We start from the raw sequence: 5,170 nt of genomic DNA on the forward strand, positions 1-5,170 counted from the left end.
TGTCGCGGGGTACTCTCGGGGGCCGGGCCGGCGCCTACCCGTAGGGACGTGTCCAGGTTCCAGTCCCCTTTCTGGGGGTGTAGTCAAAAGATGGTGTTCTGGGACATTTGTAGGCTTGGCGTTTGTGTGTGTGGCACCTAGAAGCAGCCTCCTGAGAGAAGCGCCTGTCCCCGACCTCAGTGGCCAAGAGCTCCGGGACCCGTCCTCCCGCGGAGCTGCTGGCGGAGGGGACGCCGGCGACCAGCCGAGCAGGAGGCCGCCCAGCGGGGCCCGACTGCACAGGGAAAGGGGCCCCGGGCCAGGCCTCGTCACTGAAGGCAGGAAGGTGGGGGTGGAGCCGGCCGGCCTGCAGGTGGGGCCCGGGGACGGCCTCAGTGGGCACCTTGAGCTCAGCGCCAGCGGGTCTGTGTCCGACAAGAGCAGAAATTTGGGAGTTACCTGTAAAACCTCAGGGTTTTCTCTTGTGTGGTGTGTGCACTTGCTGGAAAGACGGGGAGAGGGAGAGAGCGCCCTCCAGGAGCGTGGCCACACCACAGCCCGTCTCCTCTGGAAGAGTGGAGCACCTGGCGTTCCTCCAGCTGCTGAGTCCAAGACCCCTGGGATCCAGCCACCTTGACTGCCACGCTGCCCACAGCCGGTCCGGAAAAAAGCTCAGTGTATTTTGCAGGGGAGGGTTGCGTAGGGAGCATGAGACAGACAGAAAGGGAAAGTGAGGAATCCTCCCTGCAGGTGAGGGGATGGCTACACTGCAGCCCCTTCTCTGTTCTGGGGTTCTGGGCACACGTGCACATGCCCTCAGCATGGTTTACAAGCTCTGGGGTCCGGGTCTTGAATTGCTGTCAGCCAACGGGGAGGCCAGCACCTTAACCACCTCGCCACCTGCTGGCCCCAAAAATCTGTTTTTAAATGTCAACAACTAATTTGAAGTGTGGGACTGAGCGTGGACAGGCAGACCCCGGCCCCCGTACACCCTGCAGAGTGGGGAACGCCGGGTGCATAGCAGTCTACTCAGAACCCTCTGTCGGGAGGCGGCCCAACCCGATGCCCACGAAGGAGCCCAGGTTCTGAGACCCGCAGGTGTCGGTCCTCTGGAGCACCCAGGCCAGTGGTCACGGGAAGTGCCCACCTGCCCCACCTTCCTTCACAGGACCCTCTTGTGTGGAAGGCAGGGATCGTGACAGCCTGTGCAGCCCCTCTGCCTCCTGTGTAGGACTGCCTCCCTTGAGGGTGAGCTGGTGGGAGAGGGCACCACGGGGCTCCTTACCCTGACGTGTAAGGGGTGGGTGGGGTACTACCAGCTGTTACCTTGTCACCCTGGGTGTCACGGAATGTCTGTTTTAACTCATTATCATAAGTAGCATGGCTTCTGTAATGAAAAGTCTCACTTAACAGTAAAAAAAGGGAAGGGGATTAAAACAAGTGTGAATTATATGCACTGTGTTTAAAGTAGAAAAATGTCTGCTGTTGGTGCCAGCCGGTGGTGTGGTGGTGAAGGTGCCGGACTACCTCCTGGCCAGCTGTGGTTCACATCCCAGACCTGGCAGTGCTCGCTCTCGCTCTCTCTCGCTCGCTCTCTCTCTCTCTCTTGCTCTCTCTCTCGCTCGCTCGCTCTCTCTCTCTCGCACGCCCTGTAACAAAAAATAAAAATAAAGTTAAATAAATAAATTATTATTTTAAAAAAAAGGTTTGCTGGGAATCAGCAGTTAGCGTAATGGCTATGTCTCTGGACTCCCACATAGTCGACCGCGGTTCGCGTCCCGGACCCGGTGGCTTAGAACTCACGCCGGGCGCGTGTGCGTGCGTGCCCAAGATCCCGAGAGGAGAATGGAGGAGAAGGGATTGCAGCATGGCTATCCCCTCTGGGGGGTGATTTCTCGCTTTCTGTCTCTATGTCTCTCTCTGTCTGTCTGGCGAGCGCACGCGCCCTATAGCGAAAAAAAACTCTCAAAAAAAAAAAAGGTTTGCTGCACTTGTGTGAGAATGGCAGAACCCAGAAACACCCTCACTGCCCACAGCGCTGCAAAGGTGTAGGCTTTCCAGGCCAGCAGCTCTGTGAGCCTGTTAAACTGAGTAAGCAGCGGGCCAGTTGGCAGGTAGCACAGTGGTTACGGTGTTGGACTCCCACACAGCCGATCACGATTCGACTCCCGGACCGGGCAGCTTGCTTTCTCACTTTCTCTCTTTCTTGTCAAATTAAAAATAGTAACAAATAAAATAATTATTTTTAAGAATGGAGTAAGCAGTATTATGGTCTTTTTCAATAAAACAGCATTAGACATGCTCACTTCAACGTAAGAGCAAGGTAACCAGTCAAGAGCGACGTCAGCGTTTACCTACTTGCTGGTGTTATCTGTGCTGTTGTCCGCATGTGGACACCTCAGCATAAAAGAATTACAGACCAAAACAGTCACATACCAGCACGGCAGCTGTGGTCCAGGGCTGCTTCCTGGGGTGACCAACAGCCCAGCTGGCAGCACCCCTCAGCCATGCCAACCCCTAGGAATGTAAGGGCACACTCAAGAACACACAACTGCTCTGTCAAAGCAGGTATGCAGGGCCAGCAGGTGGCATGGATGTTAAGGCACTGAACCCCACGTGGCCGGCTGCACAGTTCCAGTCTCGGAGCCAACAGCTTGAAAGGCACCTGTGTGTGTGTGTGTGTATGTATGCCCAAAATCTTGAAAGGAAAGAGAACTGAGGTGCAGCTGTCCCCCCGGGAGGTGACGGGTGGGGTAATTCTCTCTGGCAAGTGCATGCACCCTGTAGCAAAAACTACAAAAAAAAAAAAAAAGCATTTCTTAGAGCTTCCATAAGAAAGCCCCCAAATCTGCGAGCTTATTTATTTATTTATATTTTTTTGAGAGAGAGATTTTTGCTATATGCCACATGTGCTCACTGGAGAGAGAGAAACAGAGAGCAAGAAATCACCACCCCCCAGGGGATTGGCCACACTACAATCCTTTCCCCTCCATTCTCTCAGGATTTGGGGCACCATGTGTCCGGCATAAGTTTTAAGCCCCCTAGTCCAGGACTCAAACCGCGTTTGACTGCATGGAAGTCCAGTGACATAATCATTATGCCATCTGCTGGTCCCTAAAACAAGTTTATCCTCTCCGGTTCTGAGAGCCAGAAATCAAGAATCGGGCGCTGGCCAGTCCCCATGACCTCTGGAGGCCCGGGGAGGGTCCTTCCTGCCGCCTCTGGTGTGGTGTGGAGGGACAGAGCCTGCCTTCACCTGGTTCACCACCCTCTCCTCTGGCAAAGACACCAAGAGCTGAACATCTCAGTGGGATTGGGGGCCCACCTAAAGCCAGGATGAGACCCTTAGTGAATTGCATCTGCAGACGGCCCACTTCCGAACGCGGTCACATCCGCGTGTTTGGAGCTGACGTGAACTTAGTGGGGGCAGTGGTGCTATTCGAGCCCAGGACGGCTGGTTTGTGGACTTACGAGAGAAGACCTTCAAGAAATCAGAGGGCACTCAGCCCGACCGATGCCCAGCCCTAGGACAAAAGCCTGGGAAGATGAGCCTGGAACAGTGGCTTCCGACTCAGACAGTCTGGAGCGGCTGACCCCGTCTTTCCCCCAAGCAAAGGACAACCCACACATCTGCTTGGCTAAGGCGCCCGCGGCAGGGACAGGGCTTGGTGGCCGGAAGTCGTCAGGGCCGACACACTGAGCCCCTGCGTGCCAGGCTGAGCCCATGGTATGGATGTCGGGACCGAAGCCTGAGAGGGTAAGATCAGTGGCCCACGGTGCCATCGTTGGTAGGGACAGAGCCGGACATGGGCACCGACTCCACCCTTCCCGGCTGTGTGGCCTCCCCGCCTCTGCATCCACGCACCACGTGCGCTCGGACCCCAGCAACTAGACGCCTGCTCACCCAGGCCCAGTCAGCGTCAAGCCTGCTTCCTCCCCGAGGCTGACCCAGATCCCCAGCGGGGCTGTCTCACACTCTGGAGTGACTCATTCACGGCACGCTCGGTGGACTCCCACGAATGGCTAACCCAGCCCTTGTGGATCGTTTGACTAGTTTAACTCAGAGAGGAGCTGCTTTCAAAGTTCAGAGGGAATGCCCTCTCCCCGGGCACGCCCAGGAGCCAGTGTTCCTGTGCCTTCCCTCCCAGCCCCAAGCACAGCTAAGGAGCGGCCTGACTGAGGAGAGGAGCCTGGAGGCAGCCGTCCCTGCACCTGGAAAGGTGCACTGCTTCGCAAGCGCAGTGCCCACGGTGCCTTCGTGGTGGGTTACTCGTGACCTTGGTCAGTCCCCAAAACGGCATGTCCCTGGCCCAGTTGACATGCTCAGCTCATGAACTCAAGTCCCGAGCCCTGACAGCCCATCCTCCTGAACACCCTCGGGGTTATTGGGGTTACCGTGGGAGCCTTAGAAGTCTGCCCTTGAGGCTGGCAGTGAGTGTTGCCATGGGCGGGGTGGGGAGGGGCGAAGACACCTGACTACTGTGAGTGTCAACACAAAACTGTGAGAAGACCATCAAAAATCAAATGTTTCAATATGTAAGTAACAAAAAGAAATGCAAAACCTAACCTTCGGTCAGAGAATGCCAAAATGTGACAGAGAGAATTGGGGAAAACCACACACAGAAGCGAGGTCGAGGATCAGAATATTGTAGAAATACTCTTCCTACTCGCATGGAAAAATGGCATTTTTTTTTTTTTTTTGGAGAGGTTTTTGCTATAGGGCGTGTGCGCTCACCAGACAGACAGAGAGAGACAGAGAGACAGAAAGCGAGAAATCACCCCCCACGGGGGATGGTCACGCCGCAATCCCTTCTCCTCCATTCTCCTCTTGGGATCTTGGGCACGCACGCACACGCGCCTGGCGTGAGTTTTAAGCCACCGGGTCCGGGACGCGAACCACGGTCAACTACGTGGGAGTCCAGCGACATAGCCATTACGCTAACTGCTGGTTCCCGATGTATTTTTTTTTTCTGAAAATGATCTCTAGATTCAACACAACACTTTAAGTCCCAGCTGTCTGGGGGTGTCGTGGTTGTTTTTACAGCAATTTCCAAGCTAGCTTTATATTCCCGGTGCCCTTCCCCATGTAGCACGTCCGGCCCTGGACAAAGTGCAGGACAGCTGGCTGTGGCCTGGACCGCTGTCCCGGGGCTGAGTCTGACCCGAACCCCACCACGTGGCTGCAGTGACA

The sequence above is a fragment of the Tupaia chinensis genome, unplaced genomic scaffold (assembly GCF_000334495.1).
Source record: "Tupaia chinensis unplaced genomic scaffold, TupChi_1.0 Scaffold000558_1, whole genome shotgun sequence".
In the NCBI taxonomy this organism is placed as follows: domain Eukaryota; kingdom Metazoa; phylum Chordata; class Mammalia; order Scandentia; family Tupaiidae; genus Tupaia; species Tupaia belangeri.